At 49.6% G+C, this 22,744-nt stretch overlaps 1 protein-coding gene across 1 annotated transcript in view; it reads left to right on the top strand.

Moving 5' to 3' along the window:
• Nucleotides 1–3,866: 3,866 nt before the first annotated feature.
• Eip74ef (Ecdysone-induced protein E74) overlaps nt 3,867–22,744 on the top strand; it is a 213,876-nt gene continuing 194,998 nt past the window's right edge. Inside the window, exon 1 of the mRNA XM_078188676.1 lies at nt 3,867–4,354. The gene's annotated coding sequence lies outside the window, so the exon portion shown is untranslated. The remainder of the gene's footprint in view (nt 4,355–22,744) is intronic.

The following is a 22,744-nucleotide window of genomic DNA, read 5'->3' as shown; positions in this document are numbered from 1 at the left end:
GATTTACAATTTTATTCGAGCAATTGAATCACTTCAAGGTTAATTTAACCCGCGTACACCACGGCCAAGCGAGCGTTTATATCTCCAGTGCTTAGAGTGTTGCGCGCATAAATCTCGGGATTTATGAATCGCGTAGTTTCGTGGATGGTAATACCCTCCGGATTTCTGAATTAATACCGGTCATATTAGACGCATAAATCTCAGCGTTCAGGTGGACGGAATCGTCTATTGGGATTATCCTGCCGCCTCGCGATTCTACCAACAGCGGACTACTGCACCTCAGGCCATCGATCTTTATCTTTTTCGAGATCAGGCAGAAAAATCAGTTCCGGAGAACTCTGCGTTCGACCCGCAAAATCGTCAAACCCGCCGCGACCGGATCCGCTTGCCGTACGAATTAACGACGAACGATCGCAATTAACGATTCCGCTGTGTTCGCGCGTAGTTTCGACGTTGCAGACATGCTCCGGCAACAGTCATTACTCAACGGTGTAGGAAGAAAGTCCCGGCCAAGTAGATTCTGTCTTTGATCAGCCCGTAAAAGGGAAAGCTGCGAGCGAGACACTATGGCCAGACAACGAGTTGCGTGGTTTCATTCGTACATGCAGGAACAACAATAAAATAGTATCGCGTGTCTCGGTACGAGCAAAAATGCCGGAATTTTCGTGGTCGATCCCCGCCATGGGAACGCCGCATCGGGCGCTTGCTCGCGGAGGAACGATTTTGGAGCGATGAAGATCGATGCAACGGGAATCTAATCGCGACGTCTGCGGCTGTGTCAGGCTTGTTTATCTATCGATATCGGGGACCTCGAAATCTACCGGGTTTGTTATCGGGCTTTTAATTGCCAGTCCAAACACAGGCGCGCCGCGACCGTGCCGGAGAACAGCGCGACTCGCGCGCGGCCAATTTCGACACGCGCGATCTACTTCGCGTCCTCGCTAATGTCGACTTGACCCACTGGCCCACATGTAGGTCGTTTAAAACGTCCATTCAACCTTGAAGCGATATCAGCCGCGTCCGTCCGCCCTTTCCCGCCGATTTCTCTCTCCTAACGCCGTCGTCGTCACGATCGTGATTCCACGTTTGCGAACGGGAGCGCGAGAGTCGTTCGGGGTTCCGCGCGAACGGGACGCAATAAAACGTACCGAACCGTGAACGCGTTGCGAACGGTTAATGCTCAATTAGTGATTTACCGGCGCGGCTGCTCGCAGGTTGATCCAGGTTGGTGTTCGCGAGCGCGAGCGCGATTGCGATTGCGATTGCGATGGCAGCGGTCGGTGGCAGCGGCGGCACCGTCAACCGATTTCACCGACGTGGAACGTGAAACCGTGAACGCCCCGGGGGGCAACACCTCCGTGAGGCCTAATGCCGGCTTAAGCACCCTAACCTGCCTCAAAAAGACGCTGCAGCGACGTAACAGATAATAAATCCTATGTTTCAGTGTACCGAGAGATAGCGAGCTGGAAGAAAATGAGAGTGTCGGGAACGAAGATGGACGAGAGCCTTCTCTCTCGGTGATTACCAGTAGTCTCCTTCGCCTCCTCGCCCCCTTCCCTGTCTTTCGAACGCGAAGGCGGCTCCCCTGGTGAAGAGCCCGAGGAAGCATGAATTTTTCATAGTCGTACAGGAAAGAACCCGACGTCGAATCGCGACGCACGAATGCCACGGATAACTCGCCGGCGGACGTTTCGATTTTTGTTACGTTCCGGAAACGAGCGAACGTGAATTTTGCATAGCCGCCTCCGACAATCTGCTTCGGAGCCCTCACGAAGCTGAACCGTCGACTGAACGGACGCGATACAGATTGATGACTGGGTCGTATTGATACTGTAAACGACACGGCGTAGAACATCGTTTATTATCGCGTGTCGCGTGATAACGAGCCGCCCGATTGAATGTAATTGTGATAGAGAAAGAGAGAGGATAGTACGAAGTCGAGTAACGCGCGACGGTTCTCCTCGATAATCAGGAAACAATGCGGAGAATCGGAAACGCAAGAATCTCGAACGTCGGTGGCGTAATGCGGCTGGAATCGCGAAAGAAAGCAGGGAAAGTATTCAAATGAACCGTGAACGGAGGCAGCGGGGCGGAGGCCCGCGGAACCAGCGGTCGAATGGGAACGTTTAATGCGACGTGTGCGATGATCAATAAGAGAGTTGGCGATCGCTGTGATCGCGACCGACACGCCCGCGGGTCATCTCGCAGCCAGTAACAAGGCTTTTCCGAGAACCGTGCTTGCGAAGCAATCAGATCGCGATTCGCCAACCCTATTCTTGGCCACGCTACTTTGTTGCGACCCGAGCTCCGTTATAAAGATTCAACAATTTTCGCTATTTGCTTACTTCTGCTCTTCAAGGCCTTCTTTCTCTTCCCCTCGCACTACTTCATTCGCTATCTTAGCACATTGATGATCGGTCACGTATTCACTCGTGTTCTTATGCTCAGACGTTGCAATATTGTCAGCCAGTATGTTAATAGATTCTAAATTTATACATGGATTCGCTAAGGTAGTTTACAAGACAAGTACATTTTATTTATTTTAATAACCTTGCGCAATTCGAATTTCTCTATGCAGGTATAAAAAGTTAATATTATTCGAAAGCAACAAATATCGATCTCGAGACGTTTGACGAATTCATGATTTAAAATAAAAGTCGAATTTTCTTTGGTATATGCAGTTTAAATTGAAAATTGCGATGCATAATGTTCGCGATTACGATTGGGAAGTAACAGAGCAAGACACTTGTGCTACATTGTTGCTAAAAAATGAAATTAGATTAAAAACTTGGATAAGTATATGTGTAACTTTGAGGTTAAGCGAACTTTAGAACACAGAAATAATTCGTCGCAATTCGATCCAGTATCCAATTCGTTATGATAATTTCTATGGAAACAAATAAGTGGATCTACGTTGAAGAAAATGTAATAAAATGATCGGCGCGCTACAGTTTAAATGTATCTAGGAACGGCTAACTTGCGAGGGTTAGACCCTTTGGCAGAATAATTGTTACTATTATCGACACGCACGCATTGAATACGTCCACGGAACCGATTGCCATCCAAAAGTCGTAACCGATCTTCCCGCATAAACACGAAAGAATGTGCGAGGGTTCAACAGACGGGCTCGAAAAAAATCGTGAAAAATGACTCGGTCCCTATTGTCGCAGGGGGATGAAAGATAACCGGTTCGAAGAGCGTCCACCCCCCACCGTTGTTCCGACGACACGAAGCATCGTCGCGCAAACGATGATCCAACGACGAGCACCCTTGAACCGTTGGGGTTACGAAACGCCTGGGACCGGGGAATTGGCCAACGGGGTTTCTTCATCGGAACAAAAATATTTTCGAAAACTGTATCAGCGGTTGCGTCGATGGAGAGTCGAATCAAGGGAGAGAGAGAGGAGAGAAAGAGTGAGACAGAGAGAGAGAGAGAGAGAGAGAGAGAGAGAGAGAAAGAGGGAGACAGAGAGGGACGTAGGAGAGTGATAACGGAGAAAGAGTATCGGGAAAGCTGGCGGAAGGGAGACGAAGGTAGCTGGTTCCGCAAGGAACGTGCGAAGAAGCCTACTGCTCAGTGAGGAAGAGAAACAGAGAGAGATAGAGATTGAGAGAGAGAGAGAGAGAGAGGAGAGAAAGAGAAGGCGCGAGCGGGGGAGCACGCGAGAGAGAGGGGCGACGAATCGGATCGCGAGAGGGAGCAGGAAGGAGAGAGCAGGAAGAGCGGCACGAGCGCGAGCAGGGACTTCGGGAGTACTCGGCCGCTCAGTCGAACGCGCGATTACAAGCACACGAGACGCGTGGGCTCTCTCTCTCTCGACGGCCAAGCTGAAAGTGTTTCGTCGTAACGCGAGACCACGTGCCGGCGCGGCGAGCCCGCCGGATCCGAATGCAACGCAACGCGTCGCGACGCCGCGCGACGCCGACGTGAACGTGATCGTGAATCAGGAGTTAAAGGACACCCCCGCAGCCCTGTAGGAAAGGACACGCCGTTAATAACCCCCGAACACGCCGCGAACGGGAACACGTTCTGACACGCTCTGCCACCCTCTCCGCCGCACCTTTCCTCTCGCTCCCACCACACCGCCACCATCCCCTCGATGCACCGTGGAGAACGTGTACACGGTGCACACGGTGCCGTTGTCGTCGTTGTCGTCGTCGCCGTCAGCGTCGTCGAAGAATAGGCAAAGAGGACGGTGCGCGTTGCTGCAGTGAGTGGGTGGTTTGTCTGTTGGTGACTTGAGTGCAACCGAAGATCAAAGCGGAACCTCTGCACGCCGGCCCTCCGAAGATCCAGGAAACGACCGCCGCGATCCAGAGGACCTGGATCCTGATGACTCGCCAGTGACCATCGGTGAGTCCGATCTCCTTTTCCTTAAGCTTCACGACGGACGTCCGTCTCCGGATCTGTCCGAGATCCAGCCGAGATTCTGGTTCCGTCCACCGTGGACGGTCCACGATTTAACCCTCCGAGAACATAGATCGTACCTTGTGACGAGTGCACCGAGTACGCTCGCTTTTTATGGAGCGGTGTTTGCTCCCACTTTCTAATTCGGCAAACTTAAGGACGCATATCGATGCGTAATAGTGTGATCGAAACATTGCACCGGGTTGGTACAGGATATTATAGTTGAAGGGTCGCGCGACGTTAACGAAGAATTAGTTCAGGGATTCTTCGGCGATTTAATCCAGCGATTGTAAATTAACAAGCTGGGTCGAGAAGCGATTCGGACACCGTCATTGGAGGATCTCGTTCCTTAATTCTTTTCACAGCTGCAACGATAAGAACCTTCTAGACTCTTAATAATTTACCGTGCTTACACATACTGATGATAGAAGAATAGGTTCAACTCTTTATCGCGAGTTTGTCGCGACATTCTATGGCGTGTGGTTGTAGTTCTCAAAGATGATAGGGGTTGCATCGAAGTCTTTTAACTTACTACAGTGCAGAGATAGGTTCTTAAGCTTTAACAACTTCCCAAAATTTCTTCAGGTAATATTTTCAGAACACGACACTCCGAAACGAGTTGCTACCGAATATAGTCCGACCTGGTATTCGCAAAGTTGTCCTAGAAAATGTATTTCTTTCAGCGGAAGTGTCGGTTTAGCGGCGCTCGTCTTTTTTTTTCCGGCGAAATTGGTGAAATCGGGGCAGGGAAGGATCATTGACCGTACAGATTCGGACGGACTAGGACGCGGTCGAAAGTTTCGGCCGGTCGTGGAAAAAGCCTGCGCCGGTCGACGGATCGGTCGCGACCCAGTTACTTACGCTTCGCGACCGAACTTTTCCGCTTGCGGGGAAGCGGAGGAAGCGCGCCGGGGTCATCGGAACGCATCCGCTCTTCTCCTCGCGCGGGCGGATTCGGTTCCACACGCGGGGGCCAGTATTCTTGGTACATTGTTTACGTTCCTAGCGAAACACGCCCGGACGGACAGAGCCGCTCCTTTAGTTGCCGCCGAAATAGATTCGTAACATTCTACGGTTAAGTTAAACCCTGCCGTGTCAATATTTGACTTTGCCCCGGGAATATCTTTCGACCCGGCGTTGTTCGACCAGGCGAATCTCCATGATCAGGCTAACCACCCCGCCGTGTGCGTTCGCTTTGTTCCGGAATCGATCCGAGCCCGCCTGTTATTTCGTCGGCTTTACCTTTCGGTGACTTTTATTCGTTCGGTTGGCTCCCCGCGTTTCGCGCATCTCGGCGCACTCTGCGCCCAACCGAGCAGGTCGGGTTCATCCATCAATGATACTGTATCTTCGACGACTCTCCTTTCATTTGCTGGCAGATTGTTCGGTTTAATTGCACGCATCCGCAACGCTTGTTTATGGCCATACAATTTCGTTTATATTGTTATTTACGTCCGATTAGATTAGCACGCGAACACCGACCAATTAGCAGGTGGACTCGCGAAGTCGTAGGTGCTCATTATCGACCAACAGTTCTCTCAGCTTTTACGATTGCTTTCGTAAAAGACTCCATCTGTCGGCGGGGTGGTGGAGGGTGGGGGACAAGGTAGTCCACCTTTACCCGCCGCTAGCTAGCCCAACGTCCGTGTGTCGTCCATCGACGACGTCCGTCGCCCGATTTTTCTTTACGGTCGACGATCTCGAACGCTTTCTTTCGTCGGACCCGAAGGTTTCTATTAAAAATTTTTAATGGTCCCGTGGCCGCCGTTAATTACGCCGGAACGAAAAAGCGGCCGTAGAGGGAACGAGAACGGGAGCGCGAGCGAGCGAGCGAGAGAGAGAGAGAACGAGAGATAGGTAGAAAGTGGCGTTTTGGTATGAAGAACATCGGCGAAGCTTGGTTACTGGTTACAGAAAGTTAGCGTAAACGAGTAAGCGTTACGAATGCGTAGCGTCACGTCGGACGATATATTTATAACGGATCGCGGAAATCATAATTCCGAGGAGACGTAAATGCTATGCCGCGAATTACAGAGAAAGTCTCTCCGGCGTGCTTGCATACACACGGCCGCTCGCTTGCACTCGCATGTACTCTAATACACTCGAACTGATTCTCCGCGCGCGTTTCAATCGCGAAAGGTAAAAATCAACGTCCGATGAAAAGTGAAATTGATGAAATCGTCGTTGAGTCATTCTCCTCTTCCCAATACGCGTCGATCGGCTGCGAGTGTGTGTCATTAATCCGCAAACTCGCATCGGAATCCCTAAGAACTGGAAATACCTGAAAACCACCCTTAACTCTGTTACACGTATAGGGCTGCTTCGACAATCGCTATACAAAAAGGGGACGATTCTACGACCTCTACAATTACAATTTTGTGTTCAAACGTCCTGCCGTTAATTTACACCTTTATTTCAAATACTCGCAGTGCGTGCGCGTTTCTGAAATAATTTTGTTTCTCCGATCTTCTCCTTCGTAATTTTCTCTCGGTGAGGAAGATTCCGTTCATATTAAATGAATGTAAAAGCGAGTTGCGTGTCTTCTTTGTTACGACGTCGAGAAAAGGTCAAAGATATCTCTGATAGACACCCCGATCTGATCGCACCTGTCGGAACAGCCATCGAACCCGGCCAATTGACGGTAGCCGGGATGATTAGGACGGTTCGGTTTCGCGTCCGACGAAAAACTGTCGGTCCAGCCTGTTGACAATCGCGTCGAGATTTTCGATCGCCGTGGAACAACGAGGGAGAACGCGGGGAGTACGCAACGGGGGCGTTCGTACGGTATTTTCGCGGGCTGGAAAGATAAGCTGAAAAAAAAAGGAGGAGAAAATAGAGAAAAGGGGCGAGACCCCGTGAAAAACGAGCGGACGATTTTTCCAGGTTGTCGGTTAAAAGGTGGCGCGCGATCACAGGGTAGATTATTGAGCATTGTTGGGTCCAGGTTGCGATAGAACGAGCGAGTGGGTAATGCTGTACTGTTTGCGCCGGCCCTGCGGGGTCTCTGACCGCCCGTCCGCGCCTCTCAACTCGACTCGCTTGCTTGTCCATGCTCTGTGCGGCCTACCTACGGCTTATGGCTAAAGTCACGTCTCCCTCTCTCGTTTTCTCTCTCCCCCCCCCCCTCTCTCTCTCTCTCTCTTCTTCCCTCCCTGGCACTCTGGTGTCCCTCTCGGACCGGTGCTTCCCTCTCTCTCTCTCTCTCTCCATCTCTATCTCTGTCTCCCTCGCGCGCTCTCTTTCGCGAAACTCCTCTCGTGGACGAATTTCACGAAAAGAGTACGGTTTTGCGCTCGACGAAGGGAAGGCACGAGACACACGAGGACGGCCAAGTCGTTTCGTGGACTCGCCTCTTTCTTTGCCGACCCGTCGCCTTCTTCTTCTTCTTCTTCTTCCTCGTTCTTCCCCATGCCCGCGATGGATCACGTTCCTTCCTACCGCTCACGATTGGCTGACGAAGCTCTGCTCCTCTTTGCGCCGCGCGACTATTGCCTATTGATTCCGCGGAGCTTATGTCCGCAGAATATACGGGAGCACCTTTCGAGGAAATTGCAACTTTCTATCTCCGGCGAGCCGACGTCTATACCCGGCCGACCGACCGACCGACCGACCAGACACCCGCAGGCTGCCCGCCTCCGTTTCGCGAACTATGATTCCACACACCTACGTCGTCGCTCGAATGTCCTCTCGAGCGACGTATACACCTCTCCTCCATTCGCTCGTAAACCGCTCAATGGTATCGTTGCTCGCGACGATGCTCTGTTGTCGAGACTCCCATCGAACCTGCACGGTCGCCGCTGGGTCGATCCCGACCCGTATCGTATGATTTTACGCTCGTCGATCGCGATGTACCGCACGCATGTCTTACCTTCCAAGTAGATTCGTTCGAGGAGTCTTAAATAGAATCGCTGTTGATAGAATTATGTTAGTCTTCGATCGCTCTTCGCGTATAATTAACTTCATATTCATTTCGTTTAGTTTCGAATAAAAATATCTGATACGTTTAAATGAGTGTAGAGCGAGATATGGCTTTAAAGATATCAAAGGCCGCGCCGAATCTCTAGGACGAGAATGGTAGTTTCGAGAAGTTGTACAGAACACAGTCGGATCTCACGCGGTCCGGGTTTGTTGGCCCCAGCGAGTCGATTTTTTCGCGAGGCAATAATCGCCAGGGATTAACGCCAGCCGATGCATTTTTGCCGGGCGTTATGCAACGCCGTAGCACCTCCTTTCGCCGGTTGCATGCTTTCTAGACAGTCGGGGCACGGAGCGCGAGCGGTTCGCCTGATTTTTCGAAGACAGGCGTACGGTACGACGGGAGAGACAGTTCTCGTTCTTGCCGGGACATTCCACGAATCCCGAAGAGACACGGTTTAATCCGTGTTCTCTCGTTCGAGGTGCAACCGATCGAAGTTAAAATCGCCGCGCCGCGTAAAATCGGTCGTCGCCGGTCTCGTTGCGTAAGTCTGTTCCGCTGAGTTTCGCGATGAATCGGCGAAGGCGTCTCTCCTCGGCTGGTTTCGGCCGTCGCTCCGGCCAATGATCCTCGCTCGTTTTTGCCGAGGTTTCGGCCAAGAAGCCGACGGAGATCGGTTAGAATCGCGAAACCGGCTAAAGCACTCGCGGCCACTGACTCGCCTCGCCTCGCCGCGTGCCCGCCCGGCCGCGATCGATGCGTCGCGATTTTTCCTTCGACGACGTCGCGACGCCTCTCCTCCGCCGCCTTCGTAAACAAATGTTGCGCCGGTTGTATCTGGCACACGCGTGCACGATCATCGATTATCGGAACCGGGCCGGCTATATCGCGAGCCATTCTACTCGGCCGATAACTGCGCCCCGTCTACTACTGGCCGACCCCGAGGCCCGAAGTCTCTCGCGAGAGCCCGCGTGGGCGTCCGGGGCGTGGGCGGGTTTTCTTTTTTTTTTTCGAAGAACGAGAACGATTAGACGGCCGACGCATCGCGACCGCTCGAAACAGAACCGGCCGGTAATTGGGCCAGCGCATGGGTCTTCGGAGAAACAGTAGGCCGGCTGACAAAGGCTGGCACCTCGGCGTCCGTCGACTGCAAATAGCGTTCGGAAGTGCTCGGTAATCAGAGGAACGAGAGACAGGATTGTCCCCGTGCGCTCTCGGCGGACGCAGTCGCGGATGCATTCGTTTCGACCGACTTCGATTCGCAGTCGGAATTAGCGTACAGAAATTTCGTGGCTCGGGGGAGCGCGTTCGCGGGATATCGTAATCTTTCGCGGAACAACGAGCCAAATAGCAATTGTATTACGCGGTGCAGCGATCAGCGAAAGGTATCGCGGCAGTTTTCGAGCGCCGGGCGTTCACACCGCCTCGAGCGAAAACCTGCGATTTCACGTGAGACGCTCGCGTTGATAATCTTTTCTGCGAACGCGCGTTTTTCGGGCGGCGCAACCGGTCCGATGATGCGCCTTGCGCGAGAGGTGTCGATTACGGGCACGCCGGAGAGAGAGAGAAAGAGAGAGAGAGAGAGAGGGACTCGACAAAGTCGCTATATTTGTTCCGGCGAGAGTGAGTATAAATACAGGCAGGTGTAAAGGAATAAAAGTAAACGGATGCCGTCGTTAAACGGGGATATAGGGTAGCAGCGTCAGCTACGTGCATGAATTTTTGATGCCGACATAAGCGCGGCACGCCGCGGGAATCGCAAGTGACGGCCCGGCGACGTCGTACCCGCGCGAATCTTTAAACCGTTTCGTTTTGAGAACCTCGCCGTGGAATACGAATCGCGTTCGCGTACCACCGTACACGGAAAAATGAAGAAGGTGCACGAGGAACGGCGGAAAAATAAATTCGACGATGCGTCGCCGTCCGTCATAAAAAACCCGAGTCTCGATCGTTTTAATCGATTAGGCGGCGGATGGTACAGTAATTGGGCAATCGAACGTCGTTTATTAAAACTTCATTGATCGAAAAACTGGCCTAAGAAATCGTGGCTATTGCAACGTCCATAAACCATAAAGCGACTCACCTTTCCAATCATTATCTGTCCACGTTCGCGAGTGTTTCGTCTAATATAATTTAATTAAATATCGTTCATTTTAATGTAATTCCAAATTGATAGAATCTAACTTATTTGTATATGTATCAAGAAATATAAAAAATTATTATAAATCGATTCTTTGCTAAGAAATCGACGCTTCGCGAATGTTATCGAAATGGAATCGATTCGAAACGAATTCGTGCGGGAATAATGTAGGAAAGTCTGCCCCTCGTTGACCCGTGCTCGCGTTTCTCCGTTGGGCAACACTCGTCTCCGAAGATTTCACGAACACCCGGTATTTTGCGGTGTAACGCGGGTACATGCACCGCGCGGTGCAGCCCGTGTGCACGTACGAACGAACGCACAGAGCCGGCACGCCAGTGAACCGAGCATTATAGTGCCCTGCAAGAAACGTCGGCCTGGTGCATTGACCGCGGTTGACCACACGTCATCGAATGAGTGACGTCACGGTGTTCGCCGCACGAAAGCTACGTCACGGTCGGTTGCATCCTCGAAGATGCATCCTCGAAAACGCGTATTCGGCCGGACGCGAAGGAAACGCGTCCTCGCGCGTCGGGACGCGCGCGCGATCCGGCGACCGGGCGAACCGTTTAAAGGATAAAGCGATTTTCCACGGCGATTTTCCGCCTCGGGAAAACCGCGCTCGATCGATCACGCGACGCCGGAGAACTCATCCTCGCCTCTTTGAATAAACAGCTTCAGCTTGAATCTCCAAGTCGCGGCAAATGGTGCCGGAGAGTTCGCTCGACGGTCGGAGATCGTTCCGTTGGAAAATCTTTCAATTCTCGATACCGCTTTCAACGATTTATCAAACTCGTCGACGATTCTGCAAAATTGCCCGCCGAATGTCGGAGATCTCGGCGGCGTGAAGTTAGAACTTTGGAAAATCGGTACGCAACTGCTAATTCTACGATCCTCGTGAAAACTTCGTTCGCTCTTCCGGCATATAATAACGTGTGCCGAACAGACGGCGGTGATTTCGAGCAGAACCCACCTAAATGCGTACATTGTGCATCTCCGCGATGTCGGAACGAAATTGTGGTTTGTCGTTGGAGACGTTCAAGCATCAAAGTAAATTATTTTTCTTCTTTGAAAACACATTCCGCCGCGTCGCAGCTGCGAAGAAAATTATACAAGCAGTTAAACATTTTAATCTACCGCGGTTTATAGCACTTTCGAGCACGCAAATCGCCGCGAGTGCATAAATTATCAACGTCCAATCGCTGAAATAAATGTGGACGCGCGAATAAATATGGATGTTGTTTTTCTACCGGCGAACGGTTACTCATTGCAACTGTGAAGAGAGTTACACAAAGAACTGAACATTTTATTCCGCCGAGGTTTGCGCGGCGGCTTAGAGTGGACGGGAACGCTGCAGGCGCATAATTTGCGCAAATCGTGTGACGACGACAACAGGGACGAAGAAGAATCCCGAGAGGCTGAGAACGTTGAAAGGGGTTAAGGTTCGAGGACCGGATGCTCGCAGGTGTATTTCGGTAGGTCCGGCGTCGATTTTCGGGAATAAGGGTGTCGTCGCCGGGCAGCCGGTGGCCAGGCAATCGATATCGATACACCTGGCTGGCCAGCGTTCGCTCATTATCGGTGCGTGAACACCGACACTAGCACCGAGAGAGCCTTGCTCGGTGTAGCGCGCGCTTTATCTCTCGCGGAACGCTCGAGACGGATGACTTATCGCGCGCATGACCGAGGTTGGCTAAATAAGTTTCCTTTTTTCCTCCGCTCCTTCCTCTTTTTTCTTGGCCGGCCGTTCCTCTCGCCACGGCGTAGCGTAACCTCCAATTCATCACGGTCGACCGCGGGCTATACGGTGCCTCGCATGAATAGTTAACGAACGGGCGTAGGAGGACCAAGATTTTCCTCCGCTTCGGACGACCACGACGACGACGACGACGACGACGACGACCACGACTACGACCACGACTACGACCACGACGACGACGACTATGCAGCCGCGGATGTACCTGCGAGTATAATAGCCTCGGTTATACATAGAGTCCGCTCGTACGCGCTCGCTCCCTCGCTCGCGCCGCTGTACCTTCCTGAAAGCGTGCGGCTGTGTGCGCGAGAGTGCAGGCGCGGGCGAGTTCGTTCCCTCGAACGAGTAAATCAAGTCGCTGGCCCGCGAAGCGGCTGAATGCCTTGAGCACCACCGCTCGTAAGACTGGCCAAGAATGGCTCGACATTTTTTCCGGCCACCTATGATCCATTCTTGCCGGCCGGATCCGACCGATTCATCCTGATATCGCTTTCCAGCCGGAAACTCGACCGATCCGCCGGCGGATTCGCTCGAATTTTTCGCCGTACGCTATCCCCTCATCGATATCGCTACTTCGTTTTCCCATCTCGTCGCTCCTCTCTTCGATTTTCCCCCCCGGAAATTCGCGGAACCCGCTCTCCTTTCTGCGCTTCTCCCGGCTCCATCTTTCTTTTCGCTTTTCTCGCTCTCTTCTCGCCTGGAAGATGCTTCGCTCGGCGCGGCGATAACAATCTACGTGCTTCTCTTTCGTACTCGCGATAGGATTTCGTTTAACGGAACGTATGCAACCGTGCCGGGAAGCCCGCGGAAAATAGGTTGTTGCTGCGAATCGTTTTCAGAACACGTTCCCGTTGGTATCCACGAATTTTTCGCCGGCTTGAACCAATCGAGATTGGACCGTTTCGGTTTGGAATCGCGAGATCCCGTCGAAAAGGAAATTGATTCCACCTTGAATCCGTCGCGTTTCGAACTCTTTCGCGTTGATTAATAAATCACGGGTCTGTATGCGAGATGGAAAATAATTCGGTCGTTTGCAACAAACGTGGGCGAGTAGAAATTTCTCCTTTCAATAATTTCAGTCCGTTGATGATAATGCATGGATGAAAATGCAGTATTCTAATATAAGAATATCAAATGAGTATTATATAAACAATAATATTAAATATAGTGAAGGCACGAAACCGATCGATTAGAGTACCTCGGCCAGAATAATTTTCCTCGTCAAACGAGACAATTCTGATACCTTGCATACGTTTACTTTCATTTCTACATTCGTAGATTTCTAGACTTTCTATTAGATAGATATTTAATTGATTATTTATGAAATCCCGAATCACTTATCCGACTTGTTAGTACAGTGCATGTAGTTAACAGATATCCTCGAATCAATTCAAAAAACGTGTCTCTAGATGAATTTTCGAGCTTTCGTACGCTCGATCGTAGTTGGAGAAACCGACGAGATAATTCCAGTCCGAATGAACGTAAATTAAAAAACATTACGGTCATTCGACCGTAAACGTTTATGTCATTATACGATCATTTAATCTGCCAACATTTTTTACATTTTCGTAACATCGAACAATATTTTCCATCATCTAATATTTAAAAAAATTATATAATAACATGGAATCGAACGCTTTTACCTCGATAATAGGTAACCAAATTATCGGTTGCCATGGCAACCGATTCACAGGCAACCGGTCGTAGTAAGAAGCCAATTTATGGGCTACCGGTCGCTAAAGCGTTAAGAAATCCAAGTTTGGTAATTGATCGCCTAAGAGGGGAATATCGAAGCGTCACGGTCGCAGAACGATAAAAGTTTCTCCGATTCGATTCGTGCACCGATTTCCGGCGAATCGCGGATCTAAAGGATCTCCGATCGCGATAGGAGACACAAAGGACGGCAAAGTTTCTAATGGAGAAGTATGCGTGTATGTCTACGTGTGTGTGTGTGTGTGTGTGTGGCCGCGCGTGTGTTGGATCTTGAAACGTCGCGGGTTCGTTTCGAAGCGTGTGTAGCGTTCACGGCGATATACGGGGGACCATTTAAGCGACTGCATCGACCGGTGCGGCGTGCAAGGAGGCAGCTACGAGAAAGTATCTGGCAACTTTCTCCGGTGGGTTTAGTTTGCACCACGGGTCACCAGGCACGGACGTTAAGTGCGAGCGAGCGAGCGAGGGACCGAGAACCACAGCCGACGCGATCCCCGTTCTCGCGGAGCGAGAGAGTCTGCCTCTCGTACCCGCGTTTCCGATTCGTATTCAGGTAACACTGCCTCGGTTTCGAAAAGTCCCTCGAGAAGTTCCCGAGTGCGAGCCCATTATTCGCAGGAGGCCCCCCCCCCCGGAAGCCCGCACGGATTCCCGCGATTCCCTCGAAACCGGAAAACCATCTCGCGTATCGCGGGAATCGCGCGTCTAGGAAATCGACGACTACTTTTCACCGGAGAGAAGGGGTTGGAAACGGTTCCGATATCGGCCCCGGTTCTCTCTCAGTCGTGGAGAATCGAAGAACTCTCGTAAATGTATTTTTGAAATCTTTATTACCGGTTCGGATAGAGAAATTGAAGAAATGTCATTTTTTCCAATTCTTCCAATCGATTGAGATTTTTGAAAACAGTCTCTGAGGATTGTTTAGTCAACTAATTGCTGTAACGTATCGGAAATAATTATATCGCTTGTCATAATCATAAAAAAGATGGGCCGTTTTAAAAGGTGTACGAATACTTTCTACGCCGACTGTATGTATCGTTTTTAACGCACTGATACGATTAAAGAAACGCGTAAATGTCTACTAGACTCATGAATGTTAAAATTGACAGAGATAATTGCTATTTTGCATGAAATAATTTAACCGGTTTGCTGTTGCAATCGATTTGTGGCGAGCGTAAATTATTATAATAATTATGGCGTGCACGTTTAACGATTCTCTTCGTACTTTGTCTAAACGCGATACTTTGTGTAATATATCATAATGCGAAATCGGATGTCCTTGATCTGTTGGCTGTTTTCGACGAGTATACTCGTCGCGGAGAAGTGCCAACAATTTCTGTTACGACGAGTACACTCGTCGCGACGAAACGACAACACTTTGTGTTAGGACGAGTACACTCGTCGTTAAGAAACGACAACGGTTCGTGTTGCGACGAGTACACTCGTCAGGGACAGCACGCTGGTTAAACACCGTAGTAGAGATTGGGAAAGATTAACCACAAGTGACATAACTCGCGGAGGAATTCATTAGTGACAAACAGGCGTTAATCAACGTAGCCGTGAAAAAAGTCGCAGCGCAAACGTTTAATGTTAATACCTAAAGAAAATATTGATAAAGTCGGACCGGCATAGAAAACTTTCGAACGGTTCTTTTTCGAATCTTGTTCGATCCTCGCTGGAAAATGGCCGGAAACGATCCGCTGTAAAATGAAACAGAAATGGTAGCGGAATGGCGGAGTTTCGAAGCGGAATCCGCGAACTCCGAGAGGACCGCGCGTTCGCGGTGAAGATTTTGAAAGTTAGATCGTCGGAGGCGTTAGATCGCGCCGGATAAAATGCTTCTCTTCCTCTTCCGCGGCGGTGAAACCGAAAGCAGCGCGCGCGCGCGCGGATTCTCGTCCGTTGAACGGAGTAATGCCTCGCGATCCGCGCTCGATTAAATTAATACGACGCGATGCGCGAGGGAAGTTGCGTCCGTGACGGGGCTTTTAAATAGAAGACCCGTGAAGACGGCGAACGATTAGGGTTTCAATGCGCTCCCATGTGCCCGATATACTAGACGGAAGTTTCGGATCACCTGCTGACTCGATCGATCCCTTCGCGTTCTCGATATTTTTCTCGGACCTTAAATTAATTATTCTCGCTCCGGTCCCTATTTGCGTAATGATCGACGATTGCATCTCGGGAGATGCTTTCTACAGGAATTTCGACGGTGCAGAAAAATGTCTGCACGGATGCGAAGTGAAACTATTCCGCCTGCGCTAAGTGCGGCAATCAAGCTCTAGTCAAATATGCGGTTCTCGTATCAAATATGTATCATAGTTTACGCGATAGCGCGCAAGGGCGAGGCGCAGTCAGGGACTGTTTAAAAGCTCAATGCTCGCACGGACGTGCAGCCAACTATTACATGAAACAAAATTGTTCACGGGAAGGCCAAGTCGAATCTAATCACGCATTTTTCACTCGTCTTTTTATAAGATTATTGGAACAAGCTCGGCTCGTTGCTAGTAAAAAAGGCGTTCTATTGAATTTAATTGGTTTCTTTGCCGATCTAATTGCAATGGATACATCTAATACAAAAGATAAATATGTATAATATGCACAAGCGGCGGTGCAAATTCCGCAAGAGGATCTCGTGTCTCGCAGAAGTTTTTTACCTTAGAAAACTCCCCGAGCGAGGAAAAGACGTATCTGGGCGTAGCAAGAAACTTCGAAGAAAGTCGAACGGGAAGTAAAGTGTAACGATATCCGCTATGGTTTCCATAGGCTCCAACCCGTTTATCCTAACGTCGGGAATGCTTGCGTAGCACCGGGTAACATTTCTGTGACGTGTGTTCGCCGACAGGTCCCCGGTGTACAGTGAAAATTCCGATGTGCCGGCTCGAAAGCGCCGATGATCGTTTTCCAATGTCGAGGCGCGGCGCAATAATCATTAGGAAATTCGATTGTAACCGGTTCCCTGGTACGACGACGGCGTCACGTGGCCCGGGGATCGATTCCTCTAAGGTCGCGTACAAGCGCGAAACGGATCGTTACGTGGACGATTGGGTAACGCGGTTTCGTATACACGAAAGTTCCTTCTCGTCGCGTCGCGTCGTTCCGATTATCGGTCGAGTGTTGCGCTCGAGAGCCGGTATTAGGCAATCGGTAAACAGGGCAGCGTTAACATTGGCCCAAATATTGGCCAGTGGCCCCGCAACACCGTCGCTGTGTCACTGTCGTGGCCATCGCCTATTCCGTTCCGTTCTCTGCGAGCACGCTCCTTTTCCTCGTTTCCCATCTAAAAGACAACTTTCTCGGCGAAAAAACAAGATCAGAACGCAGTAGTCCATTTCTGTGCCATCCGAACACATTGCTAATGCCATAGTTTTCACACCTACACACAGATGACAAATTGCTGTCCTTTTGTTTCGTTTATCTTTTAATAATAGATCTTTTCGTTCCTTCTTTTCCTTTATCTTTTGATAGAATACATTTCTTATTCTTTTATCCTGTTCATTTTTAATATAATAATGTCTTGTTCTTAGTTTTCCATTCCGTTTATTTCCCAATAAAAAAATCGTATACATCTTGTTCAATAAATATAAAGTTAATTAGAGTACGAACCAAAGGCTCAGAGCAATTGTTCACCATACAGGCTTTAATATCTTATATTGCGATTTTGTTGAAAATATGAAGCTTTTTTTAAAAGTCCGATTAGTGCACGAAGTTCATTTTCTGATCGATGTTCAGGATAGCATTGTGATTTAGGTTCAAGCGATTCCGCGAATCCACCGATATCGATCGATCAGATAGCGTTTTAGTATTACCATCGCCACGGTTAACGCAAATAGCGGGATGTAAAGACACTCGGCCGATGACGTTCCCGGCCGACAGACAAATTGGTCGGTTGGTTTTGGGGATTTTCGCCAGCATGCGGCGGGTCGAAACTATGTCATTGACTGACACTGGCCTACTGCAGGTACGTTAACACCGGGCCAGCCAGATCGCGTCGTGTCCGTCAAAATAGCGGCAGCTCGATTTCGCGAAGGCGAAAAGTGAGAGTACGTCCTCGCCCGATGAACTTCTCCGATCCTCGGGGGCCCCCTCGCGATCGTTTCGATGAATCTACTAGAATAGAACATCGGTCAATCTTTCTCGAAACGCTGTCAATAACTCACTAATTTGGACTTAACCCTGGAACCAGACAGAACCCACTCGAACACGACTAATTCAAGGTATTGTATAACGAAACTAATTTATAATTTGTGGTTGGTTACATCGATGACCACGTAAACGGTAAATTGAGAAATTAACGACGGTGCACCAAGCGCAAGAGAAATTTAGAAATTTGTCGAGCACTCTCGCGGTGTCTCAGCAAGGGGAAACAGCGAGTTATGCACAGCCACGGACGAAATACTCGTTCACCGCTACGGCCGCGCTTCTTCTCATTTTTCGCCACGTTTTACACGTTTCCAGTTCATTTTCCCTCTTTTTTAATTATATCCGCAGACACTGATAGTTCGTTTAACAAGGGGAAGAAGCGGCCAGACACGACCAGGTATAACTCCGTCGTCGATTCTCGATCGACAGAATCAAAAAGCCTGGAGTGCCAGGCCAGTCCGTCTTCGAGAAGCCGTACGCGTTCTTCTCGAACGAGGGTGAGAGAGGGAAGATTTTTTTTAACCTCGTTAAATTCACTACGTTCTCGGCCAGCACTTATATCTGCTTCGCTAATGGGGCAACGTCCCACGCGCCGGGAGTGTTCGCGAGAAAGACACAAAGAGTTCGAGAAAGAAAGAGAGAGAGAGAGGGAAATAAATAAAGAAAGAAAGAAAGAGAGAGAGAGAGCACGGGGACGATTCGAGATGCATTTATTTATACGTTCGAATCCGGTGCTCTTTCTCCAAGTGTAGACGATAAAAATATTATTTAGTAGCTTTATACGAGGAGCTTTAAGATTGTCGCATTTACCAAGGAATTATTTCTGTATTCAGAGCTCCGCGAGTTTCTCTCAGCTTTGTGAATTTCATTTATTCATTAATTTGCATCCTTTGGTACGAAAAGTAGGTAACGCGTATAGAAAAATTAAATCAAAATTCTGTGATAAAGAATATCGCTGATAAGGGCCAGTAAAATGATTATTCAATCGTTTAACTTACAGAATAAAATAGATATTATGTGTAGCATAATTATATAATTATATAATTATATAATAATATAATATAATATAATATAATCTAAATTTAATATAATATAAATATAGCATAATTCCAATATAATTATACATAATCGTTGAGTCATTTTGCAATGCCCGAATTTCCCACAGCTTCGCGCGTTTTCCTGACCGCAACAGGTGAAAGGACCATTGTAGAAAAAATGCAAGGATACCCTCTGAAAAATCGTAGCGATAGACGTGTAAAAAAAACTGTTGAATCCGAGTACCGCGAACGGCGGCAGGTGAAAGAGCAAGTTAGACGAGAGAAGCAGCACTCGCGCATCTCGTGGCTCCGCGATTCATGAATCCCGATGCAAAAGGTGGGAGAGACGCGGTGGGAGGTGTTATAGCCGAATTCGCTGGACGATCGAGAGAAAGAGCTCGTCTGCCGTGAAAGTTTCTCTCGGGTCTAGCTCGAGTCGGATGACGAGGCTCTCGCCAGGCTGTGCTCGCCTGCGCTCGCGTCATGCGTGCCACGGTTTAATGCGTGTGCAAACTGCACTATCAGTCTGCGCGATTCTTCGCGCGTCGCAATAAAGCGCGCTTTTTTTCTCCCCGTTTCGGTCGTGCCGCGAGAAAGAAATTTTCCATCGACGGTTCTTCGAATTCTTGCTCCTCCTCGATCTTTCTCTTTCCTTTGCGCATCTCTCTCTCTCTCTCTCTCTCTCTCTCTTACGACGAGGCAGAAGTTCCTCGAGTTTCGGGGACTTCGGTTCCGCAATTTGCATTATCGCTCGGTTACGTGACTCGCGATCGTTCCGCGTCGGATAGGGCAGAACGTTCGTCGCTTTCAAAAATAGGCGAGGAGAGAGAGGCCCCAGGAGAGAAGAGGAGCTAAGCCGAGTAGGAGAGGACACCGTCTCTCTGTTTGAGGATGATGGCTTAATCTTGGAGTTCGCGGTCTCAGGGTCGTTGGTTCGCCGATGGACGATTACGAGCGCGCCTCGCGCCGTCTCGCTCCGGCATGCAGCTCGTTCTCCGGTGGCTCCTTTCTCTCTACGGCGGGTTCTGGTCCTCTCACGTTCTCTCTCGGTCTCGCGGGGCCTCGCTGTTGCTCGCGCGAGATGCGAGAGCACGCGGGCCCCCGAAAGGCCCCCCCCGAATATTTATGTCACGGCGAAGCCGACGGAGACCTTGACTCTGCGCCGCGGGCGGACCAAGCGCTTCGCGCGCGCTCGAAATCATAGAAATTTTGCGGGCCGAGGTTCGTGAATCGACGGCGAAGGTCAATTGGCCGCTTCCTAAAGCGGACTCTCCGATGCTTTATGGTCTCGGAGGACTCCGCGAGGATTACGTCGTATCGACTCCGTATCCCCGGTTTTGCTCGTTTGCTTAATTCAGCGTCCTTCTCGCGTCGGTGGCACTGGACCTGGCACCGGTCCTGGCGACTGTCTCGTTAAACGAAGACGTCGTTAGCACTCGAAAGACTATCGCTTTAAACCCTCTCGAAGGGCTATATAGGGGTCTTCAAAGATAGCGACATCCTCTGTTAGTCAATTCTCATTTGATACTACATTTACGGAGCTCTGAAAGCTTCATAAAAACGATAAGACTGGGTTTATTCAGACGTCTCGACATTTTTATTCGTTACTTATTTATGTACTAAGATTTAAATACCGAACTCGTACAGGAGCATCGTGGAGCCCTTACGGTTGCAAAGCGTTGCATTTAACTGCTAAAAATGTACAGAAAAGTTTCACTCATCTTTATAACTTATTCATTGTACAATGTATTACGATTATTAATGTATTAATGTATTACAGAAATGAAATGGATTATAAAGTATGTCTAAATAAAGGGGTCCAATCTTTTCTTAAGAAAGGGTAGCCATCGTCCAAAAATTTAGATACGTGGGACCGGTTATTTTCCAGTTAATCAGGTGATTTACAGTTCTCAATTCTACGTTTACGACCTTGAGCAACCTTGAGATCCAGGATCATCGAGAGATCCCTTGGAGAGGATTCCGGACGTAAAAAATGGCAATCAATCGAGGACCGAACAAAAATCGATGCGAAAGAAAGAAATCGATAGAAAGAGAGAGAGAGCGGTGGTTTCCGTCGGGTTATTGTACCCGCGTTTCGATTCGATCGAATAATGGCAGGGAAGAGACGTCACGGGAAACTGCCGGGAGCCAATTAGGCGGAGTTTTTGTAGTCTCTGGTGATTAGCGCGCGCGTTGAGACGCTTTTAACGAGTGACTCAGCCCGGAAGCGGCGGCCGCGCGTCGAGCGGTTTTCGTCCTCGCGCGGCGGGAAACCGCGGAAAACGCGCGAAAGTCGGCGTACGAGGACGGTTACGCGGCGCAGAGACCGGCAGCCGGTTGGAAGAAAAGACTTGCACTTTCGTTAGAAAGTCGCCGGGAATCGGCTCCGCCATCCGTGGCTGCCGTGTCTGCCGTGTCTGCCGTGTCTGCGTCTGGAAGGCGAACGAAGGGGGCCGGTGAACGCGGATCAACGCGCTGCCTGTCTGACCAAACACGGAGCCCCGCTACTTGCTGCACCCTTCAGCCCTACGTCCGCGTTCCGCGACACGTCCGTCTCGGCCACCTGACGTACGCACGCCCGCGAATCACGGGACCCGCCTTTCTCGATGCCTCCGCGCGTGCACCACCGTCGAAGCTCTCCTCGCTTCGTTCCGGATCTTGACGGAAACAGCGATTCCGATCGGTGATTTTCCAGCGGAAAAACTCAGGCGGAAGCTTGGCGATGTTTTTGTAAAGATTTTCGTTGAAAGATGGTTCGTGATCGAAAACCGTAGGACTGTTACGACTGGACAGCGGTTTTGTGCGAAGGAGAGAGAAATTGCTGTTTGAACGGTGCAATGAGAACAGAGGAAATATATCTTTATTTCACTTTCGTTTGCTGGCATCAAGATAGACAGTCTTTATTTTGCATAAAGATACGCTGTTCGATTACGACATCGTTCAAGATTGTACATGGTTGAAGTCACGTATCTATTTATCATGTTTTTAGCCTCGTTCCATTCCTAGCCATGATGTTGCAAAAATGTCTTGTTGTTTTGTCTCTTATTCATAATAATCGAAGTGTTCGCGCATCGTGGCATTCAACGTCTACCTCATACATCAGAAAACGCTCTGTTACTTCAAACTTTGTTAATTCATTTACGAGGATAGGATGCTCCGATACTGTGCATACAAGAAAACTGGACCATAAAATGTTAACTTGACCAACGCGACTAGTTTAATGGAACAAAAGTACGTCAGACTCGCATGAGGAAAAATTCGTATCAGAATAATTGCATTTAGTACAGGATCTATTTAAAGTGTCTCCGCGACTCGCGCTCAACTATGATCAGCGATCTTGAAAACATTGGGAATTTCGCGAAGAGAGGCCGACCGCGCGGTGGTAAGGTCATTCCGGGAGATAACAGGGTGAGGATGCTCGGTCGAAAAAATGCATGGGGCGCACCTTGCGAGCGATAATTGCGACGAACCGCCTACGAGCCGATAAACGCGCACAATCGACGGTATCGCATCAGCTCGAACCGCTTATTATTAAGCGACTCTTAATCTAACGTCCGTCGGCATTACCGCGATAACGAGAGAGAGAGAGAGAGAGAGAGAGAGAGAGAGAGAGAGAGAGAGAAAGGGAGAGGGA

This window comes from Augochlora pura, chromosome 8 (assembly GCF_028453695.1).
Source record: "Augochlora pura isolate Apur16 chromosome 8, APUR_v2.2.1, whole genome shotgun sequence".
Classification (NCBI taxonomy): Eukaryota; Metazoa; Arthropoda; class Insecta; order Hymenoptera; family Halictidae; genus Augochlora; species Augochlora pura.
This window is presented reverse-complemented; position numbering and strand designations above follow the sequence as displayed.